The 26,275-nt window shown below is 35.3% G+C and overlaps 1 pseudogene; it reads left to right on the forward strand.

The window, feature by feature from the left end:
• The first annotated feature begins 3,099 nt into the window (after positions 1-3,099).
• LOC102147006 (mitogen-activated protein kinase 6 pseudogene) lies at positions 3,100-23,095 on the forward strand (annotated as a pseudogene).
• Positions 23,096-26,275: the final 3,180 nt, after the last annotated feature.

Consider the following 26,275-nt stretch of genomic DNA (forward strand, 5'->3'; position numbering starts at 1 on the left):
CTTTTGTAGAGTATTTTGGTATTTTTATGGATACTCTATTATTCTTTCTTCTAGGATATAAATATTGTTTATTTACTTACATTTCCCTTTTTCCTGCTTCCTGAATGTTCTCTTTCCTTAGATTTCTTCTATGTGTCTGTATGCTTTGATATCAGTGTTTCATGTTCGACGTTTTCTGCTGTTTATCGAGTCTTGCTTTTCTCTTCGTATTTAGGAGTAGGATAGTCTTTAAACTGAATGAAAACTCTGTGTAGATCAGAGGAGCTTCTTGATTTTTATTTTATTGGAAAATGACTTTCCCAGACCCTTACATTACAGACACCAACCAAGAAAGTATCCGCACGTTTCTTTTCATAAACCGACAAGTGTTGCTTGGAGGAATCCTTTAGTCTCTGTGTGGAATTTGAAGCCTGGCTACCATTGCTCTCACAGGTTGTTTCAGAAACTGTCTAGTGAGAACTTTTCACCACTGTTCTGAAGATTGACTTTACAATTACTTCCATGATTAGAGTACCATTAGTTGCAGCTGTGTCTTGTAACCTCTTCAGAGTCTATTGGGCTCAATGTCCCCAGAGAGTAAATTTACAGTCTACTGGCAAAGGGAGAAGAACCCATTTATCAGATTGAATGTATGATAGTTGGTATCAGGGATCTTATCTTTGCTTAGACAGATTTCATATGATTTCTCCTGTTGCAGCTTCATAGGCACCCCGCAATTTTAGAGATATGTGGATCATCGATAATAATTCCCAAGACATTCTGAGAATCTCAGCCTTATTTTTGTTTTCTGATTTCCCACTCTGTCTGTTTATGTTTTGTTTCTTTTATGCATCTGCTTTCCTGTTTCCAAAGCCTGGTTAGTCTTCTCTGCTCTCATTGTCTTCGTAATTTTGATCTATTTATTGTTTGAAACCACTATTTTCATGTAAGTGTACTTTTAAAAAAACAGCCCTAAACCATTCATTTCAGAAAGTCTAATTAATGCCCCTCTACTTGCTCCTATAGTGTTCTACCATTTTTTTAAAACTATGATAAACTACTTTGTTCTAAGGTCTTAACGGCATGCAACAAATGAAGATTTTTATGGGATAAATAATATATCTTACCAAAAAGGACAGTTATTAATTCATTGGGAGGATTAACATCAATTGAATTTTGCACATCTTCCAAAATCAAGTGAATTATAAGATAAAGTGTACTAATTCATCATGTAGTCCTCTTCCATGTAGTATGCATTAATAAGATGTTTGAAATGCACTGTGTACAAAATATATCATCCCTTCTGTCCTAGAGCTTACACTCTAGTGTGGTGATAGTCAAATAGGTTATGGAGTGCATTACATATTTTACAAAATGTCAAGTGCAGCATGCTATGTGTATTAGTCAAGGTACTCTAGAGGGATAGGACTAATAGGATCGACGTATCTATGAAAGAGTTTATTGAAGAGTAATGACTCACACGATCACAAGATGAAGTCCCACAATAGGCCATCTGCAAGCTGAAGAGCAAGGAAGTCAGTCCAAGTCCCCAAACCTCAAAAATAGGGAAGCCGACAGTGCAGCCTTCAGTCTGTGGCAGAAAGCCCAAGAGCACTGGCAAACCACTGATGTAAAGTCCAAGAGTCCAAAAGTGGAAGAACTTGAAGTCTCATGTTCGAGGGTAGGAAGCATCTAGCATGGGAGAAAGATGAAGGCTGGAAGACTCAGCCAGTCTAGTCCTTCCACGTTCTTTATTCCACACTTGCTTTATTCTAGCTACTCTGGCAGCTAATTAGATGATGCCCACCCAGACTGAGGGTAGGTCTGCCTCTCCCAGTCCATTGTCTCAAGAGTTAATCTCCTTTGGCAATGCCCTCACAGACACACTCAGGAACAATACTTTGCATCCTTCAATCCAATCTAGTTGATATTCAATATTAACCTTCACACAATGAAACCATCTACTCTGGCTACTCAATCAATTTTAGTGGTCATTAAATGATTTATTTATAAAGTCACATTTAAGCAACTACTTAAAAGACAAATCAGATTTAGCCAAAATAAAACTATGGAAATAAGTTTTAAAATAGTATGTAAAGCCTAGCTGGGTATTGCAATGCATATTTTGTCACAAGAAAACATATTGGGAAGTTACATGGGAAAATCATTATATAAAACCATAGCCAAGTGATATTATTTTGGAAATTATTCATTTAAAGTGGTTGGAAGCTTTTTTAGTATAGAAAGCACAAGAATGATTAGAATACATTTTTACTCAATAAATATTCATAATATGTGGCTAGGAGAGGCATGGTTCATTTAGGGAAACCAGTAATAACGGCAATTATCATAGTCCAGAAAAATGATTTTGGTTGTTTGGATTAACTTGTGAAATAAAGAAAAGTGGGTGAAATTTTAGATGATTATGAAATGAAATCTACAAAAATGTGTGTTTATTGGTATGATGGTTAATTTAATGTGCCAACTTGTCTGGACTAAGGGATACTCAAAGAGCTGGTAAATCATTATTTCTGTGTGTGTTTGTGAAGCTGTTTCCAGAAAAGATAAGCATTTACATTGGTAGAATGAGTAAAGAAAACAATGCTTACCTGTCTGAGTGAGTGCCATTCAATCCTTCGAAGGCCAGAATAGAACTAAAAGACAGGGGCAAAGAGAGTTCTCTCTCTTTGTTTGAGCTGGGAAATCTATCTCGTTCTGCTAGCAAGCATTGGAGCTTCTGGTTCTCAAGCCTTGGGGCTCAGACTTGGACTTACTCCACTGACTTTCCTAATTCTCAGATCTTTGGACTTGGATTAGGCCTATACCACTGGCTGTCCTGGACCTCTGGCTTGCAGATGGAAGTTTGTGGGACTTTTCATCCATCTATTTGTGTGAGCTGATCCCTCATAATAAATCTCTTTGTATATATCCATACCTATATCTATAATCTATTTCATTCTCTCTATCTCTCTCTCTCTATATATATATGTATATATATACACACACACACACATATACACACATATATAAGACTTCTGTTACGCAGGCAAATAGTGTGTATATATATATATGCACTATTTGTTTAGTTTCACGGGAGCAGCATGACTAATATGATTGGATATGCGGGATGTAGAAAAAAGAGGCATCAGGAATGGTTTTCAATTCCCAAGATTATGGAGGGATGAAGGCAGAAAGGATAAAGAGAAAAAGCTGTTAGAGAGGCAGGAAGAAAATCGAGAGAGTGTAAAGACATTGCTGCCAAAAGGGAAGTGTATTCGAAAGAGTAAGAGATCTGCTCCAACGTCAAAGTACAAAAGACCTGAAATATAGCTAGAGCTAGTGACCCTGATGTTACACAATCAAATGACCAGCTCTGAATTTGTTTTCTGTTTCTTACATTTCCTGTTGCCACAGTGTTTTTATACAAATACATTAAAATACAATTTGAAATTAAGATAGTAACATAGTAAAAAAAAAAAAAAGTCATGTTTGAACACTGTGGTCTGCGTGCACATTAGGCAAATGTGAAAACTATGAATATTATTCTGGGTTATTTGTGCATTAATGAAATGCCTAGCTAGTTATTTTCTAATGACCCACTTTGGTTAACTGATCAGCTCTGATGAGAATATTAAAGTGCCTTGGTTTTAGTTTGAATGCTAATATTCTTTGCAGACGTTTGAAACACCATTTAGATGATCATATCTATTTGTTTAGAATGATGACAAATAATTAGCTCATTCCTAAGCCAGAGGGAGCATTTATTTTCTTCCCCTGAATAAAAAGGGGATTTTTCTTATTGTTAAAAAATTAAAAACCTCTTAGTATATCATTTTAAAATATAAAAACCTAGCCATGCAATATGAGATTTTGTTAATGTTTGTAACAATGAAATAGAGGAAATCATTAGTTGTGCCAGTAATCAATGCAGATAGATTAAACATATAGACTTATATAACATTAGATTCCTCAAATCTGAATTCTACTTTTACCCAGCCCCTCCAAATGCAAGAAGGACATTTGTGAAAAGACAATGAAGCATGCATGACATTATATTTCAATTGTCTTGGCGTTTAGCTCCTAAATTCAATATAGAACATGGCTGGGCTATGCTTTTGCATGGAAAAGACTTTTGTTATGCAGGCAATATTAACCTCAGAATATAGGTTGGCCTTCATCTATCCCAAGCCCACACCTAAAATACAGATTCAGGTATACTATTGAAAATAAAAATCTTAAATATATCTGATAGCTAAAGAGGCTCATGAAAATGTCAGTGCATACTACATGCATTCAAACTTTAACCTTCTTGAAAGATTCACCTCAGAGAGAACACTTCGTCAAGGCAGAGTATCATAGATGGTGACCCATTTTTGATGTAGAGTGATGAAATAGAAAAGAAATAAAGAGATGAACCTTTAAATATAAACCAAAATTATCCTGAAACATTAACTCATTTATTGGTCAGGTAAGTTTTCCCCCTCTTCCTTCTCCTCCTCCACTTCCTGTAACTCTAAGAGGATTAACGACTGGGTTTGTTATTTTCTAGGAGTAAGGCTTCTTTCTAGGATTTGGATTGGGGCAGTCAAAATCATGGAGTATCAGAGAAAATATACTCACTTTTATGGAGCTATTTCCTTGTCAGAGTCATTGTTTCTATTTAATTCCAGACTTTTGTGAATCAGTTTTGATGTTACGTCCAAAATCCTCTGGGGTAAATTAGGAGAGAGTTATGAGTAAATTGATTCTAAAGGCTACTTTATCTAATGGCAAACAGCTATTCTAAAGGGTTACATAATACGTGTCGGAGATAAACAGAGCCAAAGAACGTCTTTCCATCTTTAAGTCAATCTCTGGTTCACACAAAGAAACAAAGACCTACAAAATATTTCTCCCTTTCCTTGTACTGGGAGATTGTACCTTAAAAGTCTCCATTCTTCAGTCAATCTTTGATATTCTACTTCAAACATAAATTGAATTTTTCCTTAGATTTGTATTATTCCAAAACTGTCTCTCATTGTGTCTTAATTTTTCAAAGTGCCAGATAATTAATGGAACACATTTTCCTGGCTCATCCTCAAGTTTCTTTAAGTAATTGTTTTAATTACTCTCATCTTTGCAATCTACTATTCTTAAACCACTCCACTTTGAATTTCCATCTTCTTCTTGTCATAAAATTATTTTTTGATCATCAATAATTTCTAAGTTGACAAATCCCAGTGACCTTAGTTCTGATATAATATTATTCTACTTCCTAACATTGTTTGGTATAGAAGACAGCTCATATGTTTTTAAATATTCTATTTGTTTACAGGAATATCAAAATTATTCATTTTCTTGCCATCCTTTTCAATGCCCTCTGTTATTTCCACATTGTAACTTTATTTATAAACATTGGAAGAAGCAAGGGTGCAGCTCTCATTTCTTTTTCTTTACTTTCTATATTATTTCCATAGGTTCTTTGTTCTGATGCACATTATCTTCCAAGGACTCTCAAAATTATATCTCAAATGCCACAAAAGTTATACATCCTATTCCCTACTTGGTGTACTTAAGTGAGAAATTTCAAAATTTGTCTAAATCTTCTCCTTTCCCGAATGTCCGTTTTAGTTAGTTGCACCCACATTCAGTCAATTGTCACAGCTAAAAATTAAGCCAGTTTGAGATATTATTCCCCTTCATTCACTAGCTCATAATACCTTATAGTTCTATTAATTCTAACCAAAAACTCTGTTCTGATTTATGTGTGTGTTTGTGTGTGTGTGTGTGTGTGTGTGGTGTGTGTGTGTCTTTATCCTTCCCTAGCACCTGTGTCCAAAACTAACTCTTATGGTTTACTGTAACAGCCTCTTAGGATGGCTCCCTCTTTTTACTTTTCACTCTTTATAATCAATTATCCACTGAGTGGATAAAGAAATGGCTTAACATATACATAATATCAGTGTGACATATAATCTAAAAGAAGAGCATTTTGGTACAGCAGAAATGGAAAACTACATCAAATGATGCTGAGAAACTAATAAAGATATTGACAGACAAGCAACTATGCAAATTCAGCAATACGAGGGTCATTAGTGACCTTGATAAGACCAGTTAGAGTGAAATGGTCTGGAATGGAGTGGGTTGTGAAAAGAAGGTGGTGATTAATTGGAGAGAATACGCACAATTATTTTAAAGAGTTTTGGGTGAAAGCAAAGGGAAATCGATAAATAGCTGGAGAGGAATGTGAAAGAAGAGGGATGTTTTGCATGAATGCATATTTCATTATAAAGAACATCCAAGTATGTCTACATGATATAGAAAAATCCAGAAAAGGTGGAAATTTAAGTACAAGAGAGAAAAAAATGGGATGATGAAATTAAGACTTGATTTATATTTAACCACAGCAGCTAAAAATAGAAGATAAAATTACAGAGAGAAAAATGCTCTGACGAAACATAATCTAAAAATGTGACAGCTTTTTGCCCTTCAAAGATATGCCTACATGTAACCTACTAATACACTAGGTGAAACACCAAGAATTTCAGTAAATAGAAGTAGCTGTGGGGCTAAATGCTATGCAAAAAAGCTTGGTGAAATCAAGCTAGTAATGTAAGACAATAAAGCTTGTAAAAATAAAAATAAAATAATATCTTTTTAAGCATGAGTAACATGAGGTAAAGATTTTTTTAAATAGAAGGTAAATAGTATTAGATAAAAAAGATATACATTTGATTACATTAAAATTAAGAACTTTTGTTTGCTAAAGGAAGGCCTACCTAAGAGAGTGAATAAAGGAATTCATAAGTACTCTTACCTCTTCTTGAAAAAATCATGCACTGTTTTGTAACACTCATATCTAATGCTGTGTAAAATCTATAAAAAAAAAGTCTAATATTCATAAAAAAGACAAAGATCAAAATGAAAATAGGAAAGGAGGGAATTCACACACATGAAAGTAAATACTATTTCAAGGTCCAATAAATAAATAAACTTGTTTTCAATAAAATTATTTTTTAGCAACCAATGTGATATACCACCACAGAAGTACACAACTGGTTAACATTCAAAAGACCGAATACTCTAACTATAGATATAAATATGGAAAAACTTAATGTGGACATGGAATAACTGAACTCTCATACATTCATGGTAAGATTTTAAATTAGTATGAACAACCATAAAAACTTTTGTCAGAAAAACTTTTTCAGTAAACAGTCTCATGACCTGTGACCCCAATTTTGCATCAGTGAACACAACAGATGTCAGTGCAATGCATGTGCCCGTCAAAAGACACAGACACACATACTCTTAGAAGCTTTATTTCCAGTAACACAAAACTGGACCCAATTCTAATGGCATTTATCAATTGAGTACAGAAATAAGTTCGATTTCTTTCCTTCTTTTACAATAGTTTTGCCTTTGTAGAATTCTTCTTTTAATTTGTTTTACATTTTGGCTTTAAAATTTCCATCCTTTTTTAAATTGACAAGTAAAAATTGTAGATATTTATGGTGTACAACATAATGCATTGACACGTATACTTTTTTGAATGGCTAAAACAAACTATTTAACGTATATTACCTCCTATGATTATCATTTTCATGGTAAGAACACATAACATTTTCATATTATTTAAAATTTGAATTTTCTTTTTGAAAAATAGTGGCGTGACTGAATTTATACTGTTCTAAGCAATTTTTTCTTATTTTCAGTACTATTTCCTATTTTTCATTGTTTTCCCGTGACAAAGAAATAATAAAAGGGGGTGAGAGAAGAAAAAAGAAGGAAAAAACAGGATGAAGAGAGGGAGGGAAAAAGTAGGAAGGAAGGAAGGAAGGAGAAAAGGGAAAGGGAAACAAAGGAAGGAAGGAAAATAAAGATAAACTATTGAAGCAAAGAGATGTACATGTTGCTGCTGTTCATCCATTCTCAATGCCCTCTGATGTTCATGAAAAATGTAAGATTGTGGGTTCTGACCACATTTTAAAAGGTTTTCAAAGAATGTCAGGAAATAATAGGTATGTAGAGTTTTAATGGTCATAAGGTTCTAATTTTCATATTTAAGAAAACTTAAGCTGGGAGTGGTGTTTCACTCCTTTAATCCCAGCATTTTGGGAGGCTGAGGCAGGTGGATCACCTGAGATCAGGAGTCCAAGACCAGCCTGGTCAACATGGTGAAACCCTGTCTCTACTAAAAATACAAAAATTAGTTGGGTGTGGTGGCTCAAGCCTGTAATCCCAGCTACTTGGGAGACTGAGGCAGGAGAATCTCTTGAACCTAAGAGGCGGAGGTTGCAGTGAGCAGAGATCGTGCCATTGCACTCCAGCCTGTGCGACAAGAGCAAAACTCTGTCTCAAAATAAAATAAATAAATAAGAAAAAAGAAAACTTAAATGAATCAAATTTTATTATGTGATTTTTACATTTGTTACAAGTTGAATGTTTGACCCTCAAAATATATGGGTTTCAAAATAAAATAAACACAGTTTGACAGTGTAGATCAAATATCCAATTTGTCTCCTGTCATTATTAGAATTAGTTCACTTTATTAAAAGAAATCAATCACTGAATTAAAGGAAATCTCAAACTTTGACTTTGAGGAAAAGAAAAAAGCAAAGTCAGTAAATCAGTCTTTCCATATAGAAATGACTTCAATTTGAGGATACGTAACCTAAAGTGCATGATGAGTAATTGCCCCATTAATTTGATGAATGTAGACAGTAATTTGTGATGATTTAAGCCTCAAACTTCTATTTTTCCCTCAGATGCATAGGATTTGTTTTACTTTAATTATTTGGGTCATTGCCTTAATTTCCCATTTAACATTACTTGTAAAAAGACTTTCTTATTTTTAAAATATAGCCTTTTTAATGAAGTTCTTTCTACTACCAACTTTAGCCTTTAGCTTACCATGTTATGACACTATATGTAAATAGCCACTTTAATAATGACACTTGGAATGGCTCCAAAAAGAAGAATAGTAGGAAAGCTGTGAATCAAGCTTTTGTGCCTTCAATTTTAAATGCATATTGTACCGTTACATTATTTTTCTTGGAACTAGAATATTTATTCTTAGATTTTTTTCTTAATCTCTTTCTTCCTCTTTCTCTTCTCCCTCTTCCCTTCGCCTCTCCCTCCATTCTGTGATATTTTCTGTGATATTTTGAACTACAGTTAAAAATTATAAATCTTATTTTAAAATTGGATTTTTATTTTAATTACATATTAATTCATAAATTGCTATTAATTTAACATTAACATGCACATCATTAAACGTGTTTAAAATATGAAAATGAAATTTTGTTTTTGTTATAAACTAACACCTGTATATATGAATTTTCAAAATTGAAACAAAATAAAAAATAGAGCTTAGTACTTTAATAAAATATGACCTTTAGGATCAAGTTAATATTCACCAAAAAATGAAAATTTTGTATTATATTAAATTTTGTTTTAGAATGACATACATATATGCCATTTTTCCTTAATTCTATTCGGCTTAACATTTTCAACTTAGAAAGTTTTTAATGCCCTCTTTTGCCTTTGAGATTGGTAAATGCTCATGCATTGAGAACAAAAGTAATGAATTAATTTTTACATTTAATTAAAATGTACTAATTACCAAAGAGAAATTGACAGAAATAATTACTCTGTCAAACATAATAAGTTGAATTTTAGCTTTAATTTAGCTAAATTTTAATTCTCTATTTTTATCATCAATCAGAAAAGCAGGAATAATTTATTTTAAGTCATTAAGCAAGAATTTGCAATATCTAGGATGATTTTTATGTTTTAGGGATCAGTTTATCACTTTGGTCTATTTGTATGAGACACTCAGGAGTCTTTGGCAGAGAAATTTACCCTAAAAATCTAGAAGTAAATAAAGCTATATTTGATACTATCATACACATGCATCCTTAAATCCTTGAATTCACCACCAAATAGCTTTCCTCTCATTGACTCAGCCATATTCCGTGGTGAAACCCTAGAACTTGCACTGCCAATAATGACACCTTCATTGACATCCAAGCTTCCTGTACTTCAGCCTACACTCTTGACTTTCCAGTACATGTCCTCTAGTCCCCTAATATTTTGTTCTAGGGGATTATTCTGGTCACAAAGTAACCAAAATCAAATACACAAAACTAGCAGAATCACTAAGTCCCCTAACTGAATGATGTACTGAAGTACCATCTGTTGTCCTGTCCAAGGCCAGGTTTTCTTGTGCACTGGATTAATGATCTAATCTCATTACATATGCATTTCTTCCCATTCACTTCTTCATAATTAACTGTTCCATCTTTCTTGAATTAGTCCTGTATGTACAAGCATACATGAAAAAGAAAGAGAAAAAAATCCCTCCCATGACCCTATATGACCCTATATGTCCTTCACTTATTTCTATGCTCATTTTTACAACTGTACTATTTCTTTTATCTTTTCTGCCCAGGATTCTGTCCCTATAGTCCTTTCAAGCAGAAATTGACTTCTAAATGTTGATTTCAATGGTAATTTCTCAGAAATTATCTTACTCAGCCTGTAAGCAACATTTGACAAATTTGATTCTCTCAGTTAAGGTAACACAACCATTTATAACAAAATGTCCCTGTCTGAAGACCTCTTGTGGCACAAGATATTTCTGTCCCAATATCCCTTCATGAGGACACAGATACCTTTCCCAAATTCCCTTTCTATGTCCTCCTATGTCATGGCCAAGTCTTGTTTCATTATGTTCTATGGTAGAAGATACCTCTGACCAGAAGTTCACCCGTGTAAAGAAACTCTTCCCTGCAGAGTTAAAAAATAGTAATTATCTATAAATACAAAACTGGCTAGCCATATGCAGAAAACTGAAACTTGACCCCTTCCTCACACCTTATACAAAAATTAACTCAAGATGAATTAAGACCTAAAACCATAAAATCCCTATAAGAAAACCTAGGCAATACCACTCAGGGCATAGGCATGGGCAAAGACTTCATGTCTAAAACACCAAAAGCAACGGCAACAAAAGCCAAAATTGACAAATGGGATCTAACTAAACGTAAAGAACTTATTCTCAGCAAAAGAAACTATCATCAGAGTGAACAGGCAGCCTACAGAATGGGAGAAAAATTTTGTAATCTATCAATCTGACAAAGGGCTAATATCCGGAATCTACAAGGAACATAAACAAATTTACAAGAAAAAATCAAACAACCCCATTAAAAAGTGGGTGAAGTATATGAACAGACACTTCTCAAAAGAAGACATTTATGCAGCCAACAAACCTATGAAATAAAGCTCATCATCACTGGGTATTAGAGAAATGTAAATCAAAAGCACAATGAGATACCATCTCAACGCCAGTTAGAATGGCGATCATTAAAAAGGAAAGAAGAGATGTTGGAGAGGATGTGGATAAATAGGAATGATTTTTACACTGTTGGTGGGAGTGTAAATTAGTTCAACCATTGTGGAAGACAGTGTGATAATTCCTCAAGGATCTAGAGCTAGAAATACCATTTGACCCAGCAATCCCATTGCTGGGTATATACCCAGAGGATTTTAAATCATTCTACTATAAAGACACATGCACACGTATGTTTATTGCAGCACTATTCGCAATAGCAAAGACTTGGAACCCACCGAAATGTCCACAATGATAGACGGGATAAAGAAAAAGTGGCACGTAAACACCGTGGAATACTATGTAGCCATAAAAAAGGATGAGTTCATGTCCTTTGCAGGGACATGGATGAAGCTAGAAACCATCATTTTCAGCAAACTAACACAAGAACAGAAAAACGAACACCCCATGTTCTCACTCATAACTGGGAGCTGAACAACGAGAACACATGGACATAGGGAGAGGAACATCACACACCAGGGCCTGTGCGGGGTTGGAGGCTAGGGGAGAGACAGCATTAGAACAAATACCTAATGTAGGTGACGGGTTGATGGGTGCAGCAAATCACCCTGTCACGTGTATACCTATGTAACAAAACTGCACGTTCTGCACATGTACCCCAAAACTTAAAGTATAATAAAAATATTAATCTTATAAAGAGACCTTTCTTAGTTTGCTCGTTAATTCCACAGACTGTCACAGATTGCCAAGGATTTACTGGTCACATTTTTTCTTCATGAACAGATAGGCTAAAAACATTTCTCACCTTTCCTCTGCATTTAATTTAGCAGTAGGTTACTGAGTTCTGGTCAATGTTATGGAGGAATAAGTAGATAGAACCCTTCAGAAGGAGACATAACTACTCCTATATGGTATTCTACGTTCTCTATTGCTTTCTCTGATGGCTATATAGGAGTATTGTGCTTAAGATGATGGAATCACAAAATTACAGGAAACTTGTCACAGTGCCATTTAATGAGTCATGCAATATTTACTGAATTATGGTTTAAGAACTAAATATTCTGTTAAGACACAGTGGTTTGGGGGTTAATTTAGTAGCTAAATATATATTCCCCATATCGTCCCTCCCTCTAGATCCTGATGCTCACATTTCAACCTGCTATCTAAAATAGGCTCTTGGAATGTTAATTAGCATCTGTACATTAAAATAACCAATACTTAATTCTGGATTTTCACTTTTCAAAAACAACAACAACAACAAAAAAAACAGGTTTTTCCCCCAGTGTTCCCCTAGTTTATGTGTAGTTCAGGCAAAATCCTCAGTCAGCACTGAGTGTTTTTGTATGGTCTCTTCCTATTTCTAGTGTTATCAAATTATTTGGCTAAAACTTATAAATATATCCATAACGCAAACGCTTTCACTTCCTACTATTATAACCCCAACTATGTTACCTCTTACTTAGAACATAGCCATTGCCTTCTAACTCTTTGATTTTGAATATATTGTCCTTCTGAGTTAAGTTTTCCAGTGGGTTTTCATCTCTTGCATACAAACATACATAACGTAGCTTAAAATTATGTGCTGGACTTAGTCCTGATTTCATAAAGAAGCATTTGTAGGAGTCGTGGAAAAATATTTTGACCTAAGAAATACATAGCTGTTTATATTAGGTGGTGAAAGTTAACGTTAGAGTGATAGCTAGAAGCCAGCAGTGTGGATTCTTCACTCTTGAATAGTGTGTAAAACCATGAGTTTTCCTTTCTTCTGAGTAGAAATTTCCTATAGACATAGAGTATGTAATATTGAAGGTATTAGTGAAACGTCTCAATCCTATCTCCAAGACTTCTTCGTGACGTTCTGTATGTTGTCTGTGATACACAGGACAAAGGTTGTTAATTATGGCAGAAGTCATACAAATAACAGTTATTATAAGGCAATAATGCTTTTGAGATACATACTGAGAAGAAAATCTTTGCAAGTGATGATAAAGATTAAAAAATATAAACACCGGGAGTTATATATTTGATAAGGATCTTTTGTCAGTTGATTAGTGAGATAAATGGATGAGAAAAGAATATGTCATCTACTAGAGGACACCAGCCAAAGAATGATGAGGACTTGGATCTCCGTGGAGCAGTGATATTGCAGAGGAGATGATCACTGTGAGAACTACCCAAGAAATAAAATTACCAGAATTTTATAATTTTGGGAAATATGGGACATTTGGGAAAAAAAGGAAGGGACGACAATAAGTAATAATACAAGCTTTTGAAAATTCGGTGGCTTGTGTAACCATTACCTGATGTGGATTCTGTAAGAGGCAAAGAATACTTTCTCACTTATGTATTGCCAAGGATCATTTTAACTTCCATTGCAAAAATCAACTTGGAAATTTAATTGCTGCTGATATGCAACAATCAACTTGGAAATTGAATTGCTGCTTAAAATCTAAACTTCAGTAGAGGCAAACGGAAGTTGGTAACATGTATGATCTGAAAAATAATTTACCCATTACGACTAATTTGTCTTCCTATTGTTCTAAGCACATGAATAAACAGCTCAATATACAAAAAAAAAAAAAAAGAGAGAAATATAATATTGAGAAGAACATCATCAGGTCTGTGATTCTAATAAGAATTGGAGAGTTACGTTGTCTTTAGTTTTTAAATTAAAAATCTAATATATTTTCTTCTATAGTTAAGTACAGTTGCTGGGTATAATTGAGCAGAGTGATATTATAACTAATTTGTGGCCCTCTCTCTCTCACATACATGCACAAATTTCAGAAAGTAGCTATACTCATGGATCCTTACTCCTGAAAATCACTTGTAGAAGATATAATTCTAGCCTCTGTCATACAGCTGGAAATGACTGTGAAATAGAGATGCTCCAGACACAAGATACAGCCATGCAAAAAGATTAAAACTAACATTCATATTGCATAAGATTATGCAAAAGCTTTGTTAACCTGATATTTTCAATGCACATTAAATAACTAGAGCCTTTATCTGACAGTTAGCTCCTATATAATTATTTTAACAGGCTACAGAGGCTCAACTGATCTGTAAGACTACATCACCATTTTATTTAAAAAATAAAGATATTGAGGCAAAATTAATTTTAGTTACTCTTGTGATGTATAGATATATATATGCTGGGGGAATTATAATTAAAAATAAATAAAACTTGTGATTATATATCCATTATATCACATTTTATCTTGATTTTGAGAGGAAGATAATAAATGTAATGGGAATATTACTATTAATAATAAAACCAAGAATAGTTATTAATATTATTATTTTTGGCTGGGCATTGTGGCTCATGCCTGTAATCTCAGCACTTTGGGAGGCCAAGGTGGGCAGATCACCTGAGGTCAGGAGTTTGAGACCAGCCTGGCCGACATGGTGAAACTCCCTCTCTGCTAAAAACACAAAAATTAGCTGGACGTGGTGGTGGGTGCCTGTAATGCCAGCTACTTGGGAGGCTGAGGCAGGGAGAATTGCTTGAATCCATGAGGCAGAGGTTGCAATGAGCTGATATCACACTATTGCACTCCAGCCTAGATGAAAGAATGTAACTCCATCTCAAAAAAAAATACATATATATATTTTTTAATAATATTTATCTGTCAGTTAGCTCCTATATAATTATTTTAATAGGCTGCAGAGGCTCATTGATTATATATATAATTAATTATCTACATAATATATTATGTATAATAAATATGTGTGTGTATATATATGTATATATAGTTACTAACACATTGAAAGTTGCACATATGCCAAGTACTGTTCTAACTGCTTTAGGCTTCTTATATGGCAACCCAAATATGGCATGCTAGTTTTTAAATTTGTGATATTCCTGATATTTTATTGATAGAAATAATTTATGACATTGGTCATTGTGACATTTAATATCAATGATTTCCAAATTTATTTGCAAAATATGTCGCAAATGTTTGTGTAGCTACTTAATTGTTCCTTGAAATAGTTAAAGCAAGTGGGAATCTTGTCTCTTGTATTAATGGCTGGCATAGCTGTGATGTCGTATGGACTTTTTTCATATGAGACAGTGATACCCAGACCCATTTCTAGAGATTCTAATTCCATTTGTTTGGAGAGCAGCCTAGGCATTGGGGTCCTTCTCTCTCTCTCTCTCTCTCTCTTTCTCTCAATCTCTCTCTCTGTCTCTCTCCCTCTGTGTGTGTGTGTGTGTAAGGGAGGCATAAATAAGTATTTTTTAAAAAATATACAAATAGTTCTATTGTTCAGTCAGTATTAGATACCAATGAGTTGGAATTTGAATTTGAATATTTGTTACAGTGCTTATATTCTGGTAACAGAGAAAAGTCAATAAATAAGATACAACATACCTACATGAGAATGAAATAGGTAATTTGCATGTTAAAAACAATATTTGTCTTTATAAGAAACTCACAGATGTTTTCCCAAAGTGATTGCATGTTTTACAACGTCACTAGCAATGTGTGAGAACAATATGTTCCATATTCTTGTTAAAAATAAGCACTCTCAGTCTTTTAAATATTATATATTCTATCGGACATAGAAACTCATTGTGATTTACTTTGTAATTTTCTGATTATTAAAAGTAATAAGCATGCTTTTATATGATTACATTTCTGTATATTTACTGAAATGTTTGTTCAAAACATTTGCCTATGTTTTGAGTTGTTAGTCTACTTCCTATTGAATTAGAAGGGTTTTTAAATATATATATTTCAGATACAATTTATTTGTCATGTACATGTACTTCAATTACTCTCTCCACAGCAAAGGACACGTATGTTTATTGTTCCATACAATGAATACATATTCTTCAAGAGCAAAGGACAGCCATGTTTAGGGCCTATTATAAAATGTCAGGGTTCCCAGAGCTGAGTTCCTCTCTTGCAATGGAATTCACTGTGGTCGTTGGTGTCGTCTAATCCTCTTGTCATTGTCCTGGGCTTGGGGAATTAGTAAAATATGTTGACACTCTGGCAACTGTTATTTCCATGAGTAATGAACTTCTCTTCATCTCTGACCAATGGATGTTAGTCACTAATATCCATGAGACTCTGGCACCCAAATTTGTTAGCTTGCAAGTTGGTTAAAATCTCAGGCCATTTATGACTCTTGAAAGTGACTTCAACTTCTGGGTACCTACTTATGATATATTCAGATTTGTCCATTAGTCCTCTCTTATGGGCTCATGGAGCTCTCATAAAATGTATCTGAGGAAAAAACAAAATACAATAAACAAAATCTTATTCCTAGATTTTAGAAGGTTGTGGCATCTATTGAAGAGGTATGATGCTGCATTACAATGGCATACCTATGTGGTTATATAGAAAAGTTGGAGGGACATCCTCCCAATGTTTGGTATGTCAAAAGTGAAGCTTGTTGCTCAATTTTTTTTTGTATAAAATATGACTACAAGTAAAATATATACTGATTTTTAGGTAGTAAGATAGTTTAGTGCATGGTCATAGATCGTTGACATGAATACTTGTGATGATTTTATGTTGATAGTAAGATGGATATTTTGAACATATTTTGTGTTCTATCTGGAAGCTCACCAAAGTTCACCCACTGTAGGGGAGGGTTTTGATAGTCAAGAGAACCAATTATCCTATTCTGTATATGATTGTCAGCTTCTGTTCTCAGCCATACCATACTTGTTCATTAATTCATGACCTATCATGACACCTGTCACTATTTCTGAGTGCCCGATCTGCCAAGGGTAGGATCCAAAGCGGAACCACTAGTATGCTCCCTCTCCATGAAAGAACAAACTGGCTACATGGTGGCAGGTTGATAATATTGAACCACTTTCAAATCTAAGATAACACGATTATTTTTTGTGTTATAAAATAAAATTAATGTTAATATTTATTTACCTTCCTTCCTTCCAACGTTTTTGCCCAAATGTAGATTGAGTGAATATCTTACTAATTATTCTGCTGCCTCAAACAATACTGCTTTTGACAAGTTAATCATTTTGTAGAAAAGGAGGCAATGAGCAACACCTATCACAACTAATGGTTTTGATATATAGCGAAACAGTTGTGACAGAATGTTAAAATCTAAGCTATGTCACAACTAGGTAATAAGAGCTTACATATTTAGGTTACCAATCTATGAGGAGTATGCCACAGACTTGGTATTTTAACAGTTTTATTGAAGCCGGAACATAGATATAAGAAACAAGAGATGTAAACAGAATACTCTCTCCCTACTACTTCTAATTGCACTCTCAGTTATTCTTACCTTTTATTTTTCCATCTTTGTCCTCTTTTTATTTAGAGGTCTTGTTGTCTGCAAGATAGGAGTGCTTCCAAAAGAGAACACAACAAAGGTTCGATTGAACTAGAAGCTGATATTTTGTCCTTATGGTTCCTTATGACCATGTGGTGATTGATTCTGATTATCATAAAGAAATGAGATCGTATGGGGTAACAGGTGTATAATGGTAAACCAGAACATTCTCTAGAACACCCAGACATGACTCCAGTGGTTGATGGGATTTCATGTCTTTCCTTTTAAGGAAAACAATGATCATTTGTTCACTTACACAATTATACTTGGAACACACACATTTTTCATTATGATTGTTTCTATGCTTTCATGTAGATAGAAAGGTGTGTTTCAAAGCTGATCATTCAGAGAGGTAGACTGATTGTGTGGAATGTTTTCTTTTTGTATTAAAACAGCCATTGCCCCGGGAGGCGGAGCTTACAGTGAGCTGAGATCCAGCCACTGCACTCCGGCCTGGCCGACAGAGCGAGACTCCATCTCAAAAAAAAAAAGAAAAAACAAAACAAAATAAAGCAAACAAAAAATAAAAACAGCCATTGCCCTTTTAATGTCTAGCTCTGTGTCAAGCACTGGACATCTAGGATCTACATTTCCCAGACTCCCTTGCCAGTAGGATTCCAATATAGATGCTAAAATTAGAGGAGCATATAAAAGGTTTGGAAGTTGGAAGGAAAGCAGACATCATTAATTTCCTACTCCTGCAGATATGTCAAGTGCTTGAACACATTGAAGAAATGCTGTTTGAGTGGCTAATTCCCTAGAGTACAGCTCTTCTTAATGATGCAGGCAGCTGGACCACTGGAAATAACTTCCTTGATTTCTACACTTTCAGATTTCCTCCCATGATTCCTCCTGATAACTGTTCCTTATCCTTTTCTAATACTTTTAAAGAAAACAAGTTTCCTGCATATATTCCATTTTTAAATTATTCTGTCAACCAGGCTGGAGTGCAGTGATGCAGTCACAGCTCAGTGCAGCCTCAATCTCCAGGGCTCAGTCACAGCTCAGTGCAGCCTCAATCTCCAGGGCTCAGGCTCAAGTAATCCTCCTGCCTCAGCCTCCTGAGTAGCTGGGCCCATAGGTACATGCCACCACACCCAGCTAATTTGTTAATTAGAACTTTTTTTTTCTTTCTTTCTTTTTTTTTTTGTAGAATTGGTATGTTTTTATGCTGACCAGGCTGTTCTCAAACTCTGGGGCTCAAATGATCCTCGCACCTTGGCCTCCCTCCTACAATTTTTTTTTTTTTTTAATACAGGGTCTTGCTGTTTTGCCAAGGCTGGTTTCCAGTTCCAGAGCTCAAACAATCCTCTTGCTTCAGCCTCCTGAGTAGCTGGGACTACAGGCATACACCACTGCTCTTGGCTTAAATTTCATTGTAATTTAAATACCTGGAGTGTTTTCTGTTTTCATAGCAAATACCTTATTTACATATTAATCTATTTTAGGAAATGAATAATGTCCTTTTAATTTCTGCATCATTTCGTTTTGAATTGCTTAGCAAAGTCAAGTAGTTCTAAACCTTGATGACCTGTATATTAAGATAATCTTTAAATTAAAATAGGCTGGGCACAGTGGCTCATGCCTGTAATCTCAGCACTTTAGGAGGCCGAGGCGGGGGCATCACCCGAGGTCAGGAGTTCAAGACAAGCCTCGCCAACATGGGGAAACCCCATCTCTACTGAAATTAAAAAAAAATAAAAAATTAGCAGTGCATGGTGGCAGGCTAATTTAAAATATACTTCTATCATTATTCAGTATCTACCTTCTGATAATTTTATACTCCATTAATTTCAGAATAAGGACCTGAAAACATTGCATTTTCATTTTCTCCCATCCATAGTTTGTGCTATTGTTATCATACATTTTAAGCATGATGTGGGCTGGTCGCAGTGGCTCACGCCTGTAATCCCAACACTTTGGAAGACTGATGGGGGAGGATCAGTTGAGATCAAGAGTTCAAGACCAGCCTGGCCAAAATGATGAAACCTGGTCTCTACCAAAAATACAGAAATTACCCAGGCCTAGTGGCACATGCCTGAACTCCTAGCTACTCGGGAGGCTGAGGCAGGAGAATAGCTTGAACCCAGGAGGTGGAGGTTGCAGTGAGCCAAGATCATGCTACTGCACTACAGCCTGGGCAACAGAGCAAGACTGTCTCAAAAAATAAATTAATTAATTAATTAAAACAAACAATGAAACAACTGGATAAACAACAAAGAGCCTTCTAACCTACAAAATTTGCTAAGTTACATGAGTCCTATTCATAAACATCTCCGTTTTACTCCATGTGTCACTGATTTTCAAAACTTTAAGCAAACTGGAATCATTTGAAAGGCTCGTTATAGCACATTTCAGGGCCTTGTCTTCAGATTCATGTTTCAAAGGTCTGGAATGGGGTGCAAATATTTAAATTACTGAGTTCCTGGGTAACGCTGATGCTGCTGGTTCATGGGATGCATTTGAGAATTACATCTCTCACTGTATTTTAATATTTCACTTTCACTTTCTTTTCAAATACATATTGTCAACTGAAGAAAAAGTCAAGCTTTTAGAGAAATAGAGTTTGACATGGCAGCAACTGTGGCAAAGCAGCTGCTGCTGCCAGTACAGCTGGAGACGTGAGCCCATACTGGGGGCTGTCCATGGGCCCACACTCTCTTGATGAGCGGAAGTCCTGTTGGATCAGAGTAAGATGGACAGTAGCTTTGGTTGTGATTGTGGTGAGCTGGAGCCACCTGATCACTAACAAAAGACATCTGTTAACCAACAGTCGCCAGGGCTTTCTGATGAAATATATAGCAACAAAGGAAGAAAAGAAGCAAAATGGAAATAGTGCTTGCCAGCACCTTAGAACAATACTGCTCAGGGCCAGTCCAACATTGAATGTGTCTGCACTGTGAGGGGAATGTTCATAGAAGCCTGTTGTGTTGTGTGCATATTTATTCATATTTTTGTTAAATGTTAAATCATTTATCACAGTAAATCTGGGTGCATAGTATATAATTTCATTCCATTGGAGCTTCTTGAGTGTTTTCTTTAAATGTCTGCAGAGTTGCTGTCCCTTTCTTGAACTATGAGTACTGCAATCTCTTAAATTCTCAATATGAGTAGAGCTTTTTGAGCTTTATATCTGAGGGGAACTGAACAAGCCTGTTTGTAAAATGCAATGAACATCAAGAAACCATCTTGCTGTGGAAGCATAATTATTTTTCTTCTCCCTGTTTAAAAGATCTTTCCTTTTGATGTCAGTTTTCTTCCTTGTTTACAAAAGTTCAACAATTCAAAAGGAAAACTCGATAGTAAGGGTTTCAAACTGGCAGAGAAAGTTGAAAGTCTCATGAACATTCATGGTTTTGATCTGGGCTCTGGATATATGAACTTAAAACCTTTGGATTGTGGAGGCAATAGCTTGGTTTTTTTTCTGCTGTAGACAATGACTGCGATAAAAGAATCCATCAAGAAAATTGTCCTTACTGATCCCCAGACTGTCAAAAATGCTGTACATGAAATCAAAATTATTAGAAGATTTGACATCATAACATTGTGAAAGTGTTTGAAATTCCTAGTACCAGTGGAAGCCAATTAACAAACAATGTGAACTCTCTTACCAAACTTAACAGTATTTACGTTTTTCAGAATTACATGGAGACAGACTTGGCGAATATGCTGGAGCAGGACACTTTACTGGAAGAGCATGCCAGACTTTTCATGTATCAGCTGCTAAGGTGGCTTAAGTATATTCACTCTGCAAATGTATTGCTCAGATATCTCAAACCAACTAATCTTTTCATTAACACTGAAGACATGATGCTGAAGATAGGGGACTTTGGTCTTGCAGAGATCATGGCTCCTCATTATTCCCATAATGATCATCTTTCTGAAGGACTGGTAGGTAAATGGTACAGATCTCCACATATTTTACTTTCTCCTAATAGTTATAGTAAAGCCATTGACATGTGGACTGCAGGCCACATCCTTGCTGAAATACTGACTGGTAAACCCTTTTTCCAGGTGCACCTGAACTCAAACAGGTGCAGCTGATTTTAGAATCCAGTCCTGTTATACATGAGGAAGATTGTCAGGAGCTTCTCAGTGTAATTCCAGTTCACATTAGAAATGAAATGACTGAACCACAAAAACCTCTAACTCAGTTGCTTCAGGGAATTAGTTGAGAAGCACTGGGTTTCCTGGAATAAATTTTGATGTTTATCCCCACAGATGGGTTAACAGCAGAAGAAGTGCTGTCCCATCGTTACACGAACGTATATTATTTTCCAATGGATGAGCCAATTTCAAGTCATCTTTTTCATATTGATGATGAAGTTTATGATATTTTGCTTATGGATGAAACTCACAGTCACATTTATAACTGGAAAAGGTATGATTGTTAGTTTTCAGCGCATGATTGGTCTATGCATAACAAATTTGATATTGATGAAATTCTGCTTGACCCAGGAACTCTGTCTGATGTCACTGATGAAGTCCAAGTTGATCTCCAAAAATATTTGGATGGACATTGGGAAAAGTATAAAGTATCTGGAGGGTCCAATTGCTGTACTAAGCCTTTTTGGCAGCATCCAGATCATCATGACAACAAATAGGCATTTGAAGTGTAGCCATATTTGTAACTACAAAGCCAGGTCATCATCATATTTACATAACTTAGTTTGGAGAGAGAGTATAGTTAACCATTACTATGAGCCCAGGATTATTATAGATATTTCCAGTTGGAAATAATAAAGCAGAGAAAAATCTGATAAGAAAGGAAGTGAAAATGTGAAAGGAATGGATTGGTTAAAGCCCAGATAGCACTTGAGGAAGCCTCTCAGCAACTGGTTGAAAAACGAAGGGAAAAAAAAATCAGGGGTTTGATTTTGATTCCTTTATTGTAGAAACTACTCAACTTACTTCACCACACGAGCCTACTGATGTTGTTGAGAAATTAAATAACTGGAATAGGTCAGAGTCCCAACTAGAAATGAAAAGTTTGATATGAAAGACAGTAAGCCAAGAAAAACAGAAAAAAGGAAAGGCAAATTTGGCTCCATTAGAAGTCTTGTACCAATCTTCTTGGGACAGCCAGTTTGTGGGTGGTGGGGAGAACTATTTTATCACAAATTAGTTTTGTTGTGAGGTAAGGAAGTGTGAATGAGTGGAGAAGGAAAACATTTACACTAGTTACTTAGACAAGTTATTTAACAGGAAAGAAGATGCTGAAATACTAGAAACCGAACTGGTAGAGGATGGGAAGCTTGGGGAGAGAGACATGAAGGATTTCTGAACAACAGTGTGGAATTCTTCTTTAACAAGCACCTCGAGCCTATGGGCATCCTGCAGTTTCGCAGCCCAGTTGGGTCACCACTTAAGTCAATACAGGCCACATTACCACCTTTTGCTATGGAATCTTCCCCTCAAATTCCTCACAAAACCTGCAGCAGCATTTTAAAACATGTGAACTAAAATACTCAGCAGACATTTATCTTTGCTTTCTTCATGAAATGTGTTTTGTCTTTATTTTATCACTAGTGTTTAGGTCGTTTTTTACTTGAATCAGATGGTGTAATTTAGTAAGAATTAGCTCTTGGTTTTTACAATCCAGACGTTTTTTTTTCTGCATATGAGATAGTTTTCATTTTAACTGGCATGTCATTTGCACACAAAATTAAAGAATAGAGCAAAATAATGCAACACTGGAGGAGGCAAAAGAAATGCACTAAGACAAGTAAAAAACATCCTCTCATAGAACAATGATCTGTTTTACAGGAAACAACTCTTGCCTTGAAATTTACACAGTGAGCTGGGCGCGGTGGCTCAAGCCTGTAATCCAGCACTTTGGGAGGCCGAGATGGGTGGATCACTAGGTCAGGAGATCGAGACCATCCTAGCTAACACAGTGAAACCCCATCTCTACTAAAAAATACAAAAAACTAGCTGGGCGAGGTGGTGGGCGCCTGTAGTCCCAGCTACTGGGGAGGCTGAGGCAGGAGAATGGCGGGAACCCGGGAGGCGGAGCTTGCAGTGAGCTGAGATCGCGCCACTGCACTCCAGCCTGGGCGACAGAGCGAGACTCCGTCTCAAAAAAAAAAAAAAAAGAAAAAAAAAGAAATGTACACAGTGAGACTCTACATAATTGCTTGAAAATATCTATTTTTTTCTAAAACATTTTTTATTCATGAATATTTTTAAGTTTTTCACACTGTACACATTTCTTAAAACATATGACACTAGTAGCAATGGAAAATGACTGCCAAATTGGGTACACATGTGTTATCTAGCTCAAGATAATAAAAGTATGTGGCAAAACATATACCACTCACAGTGCTTCACAATATGCACATTTATTTAGCCAACATTTACTGTAGTAAACTATTCTTAATAAGACTCATTTGCTGTTTATCAATGTTCCGATATGCATTCTTTATAGTGAAGTGTTAATATATCACATTTATTTTAGCAAATCAGTATATTTTCTGTATTTAAGTTAAAAAAAGTAACTTAGTTTTAAAAATATATTTGTAAATACACTTATTCCATTTGGCACTACGGTTTGTTTCCTACCTAACTGAATATATAATGTCAGCGTATCTTAAGCATGTCTGTGTATTTAATTTACTTAAGTGTTTATTTTAAGTAAATGATCACTGTACATAGGAATTTGTATTGTGTAAGTGCTTGATTTATCTGTAAAGAAAAATTAGGAATTACTTTATTGTAAATTACTCCAAGAAGTCTTGTGTTTATTAAAAAAATTAATGTTAAACTTGTGTGTGTGGAAATAATTAAGGTACATCATTATTGTAGTTTAAAAGTTGTACATGATAAGACATTTTGATTTTACTGTATGTTTTTACTGAATGGTCTATTCCCCATCCCAAGGCAAGCATGAATAAAATAAGGTTAAATGTAGCAAGTGGTATCACAGTCTCTTATAATTGGTTTTGTCTATTTCATTGTATTGAATAGTCTGTATCTTTGGTTATCCTGTTTGGTTAAAAAGAACAAATAAAACGTGGCCCACAAAAACAAAACAAAACAAAGAAAGAAAGAAAGCTAGTTTTATCTGGAAGTCATCCTGAGAATTATTCTTGAGGCCTACAGCCTAGGAGCAGTTCAAAAGAACCTCTCTAATGGGCTGGTTCTGTCAGAGGCGGTTGAACCAAAGCAACTCCATCTTGAATAGGGGCTGGGTAAAATGAGACTGAGACCTACTGAGCTGCAAATGATTAAGGCATTCTAAGTCACAGAATAAGATAGGAGGTGCACACAAGATACAGGTCATAAAGATCCTGCTAATACAACAGGTTGCAGTAAAGAAGCTGGCCTAAACCCACCAAAACCAAGATGGCAATGAGAGTGCCCTCCGGTGGCCCTCACTATTACACTCCCACAAGTGCCATGACAGTTTACAAATGCCATGGCAACATCAGGAATTTACGCTATACAGTCTGAAAAAAAGAAGGCATGAATAATCCACTCCTTGTTTCGCATATAATCAAGAAATAACCATAAAAATGGGCAACCAGCAGCTCTCGGGGCTGCTCTGCCTATGGAGTAGCCATTATTTTGTTCCTCTACTTTCTTAATAAACTAGCTGTCACTTTACTCTATGGATTCACCTTGAATTCTTCCTTTTGTAATATCCACAAACCCTCTCTTGGGGTGTGACTTGAGACCCCTTTCCGGTAACAGTTCCAGGCTGCAGGCCTCAGTCTATAGTTCTCAGTAAGACTTCTGAATAAAATCAACTTTAATTCTTTAAAAGTCTATTGTTTTTCTTTAGTCAACAATATTTAATAAAGCATTTTATGTTTTCAGAAGTTCTTACATTTTATTTTTCTTTGCCAAGTCAGACTTACTACCTGTCACTAAGTTCTCAAGGTCTTCTTATCCATTGCCCACATCAATGGTCTCAGACATAAGGTTTTTCATTCAGCCAGTTATTTTTATAAAACAACCCTGTAGGCAAGCAAAAAGTAAAAGTCTTACATTAAATATGCATTTTTAAAGTATTAATATTGAAAAATTAATCATAAGAGAAGGCAAAAATGTCAATTTGAAAATCATGTGTATGTATACCTCTGTGTATATGTCAGTTTCCAAATCTGACCCTAATATAGTTTGACACCTCTCCCATTAAACCTGGGATTTATTATTGTTCTTCAAAGATATACTTTACGTGAAGTCAAATCAACTATTTAAATTGGTCAATTCAGTTCAATAATCAATAAAACTGATTAGCTAGTTCTATGAGGAACTGATTATTCCTGAGAGTTTGTAATTTGATGGAGTGGTTTAATATCTTTTAAGGAACTTATCTAATTGATACCTTCTTTATAGATTTTCTTTTCAAGGAGGAACAAAGCAAAGTGATCAATTTGTTATCAGGGCCAATATATTACATTTAAAACATAAGCTTTGACTTTCTTCTTTTTAAAGATAAGGTCTCACTGTGTCATCCAAGCTGGAGTAAAGTGGTGTGATCTTGGCTCACTGCAACCTCCTCCTTCTAGGCTCAAGCGATCCTCCCTCCTCTGCCTCCTGAGTGGCTGGGAATAAGGGTGCACACCACCATGCCCAGCTAACATAATCTTAGACTTCCCTATCCACCACTTGCCCACTGTCAGACAGATAATAAGTTAA

The sequence above is a fragment of the Macaca fascicularis genome, chromosome 3 (genome assembly GCF_037993035.2).
Source record: "Macaca fascicularis isolate 582-1 chromosome 3, T2T-MFA8v1.1".
In the NCBI taxonomy this organism is placed as follows: domain Eukaryota; kingdom Metazoa; phylum Chordata; class Mammalia; order Primates; family Cercopithecidae; genus Macaca; species Macaca fascicularis.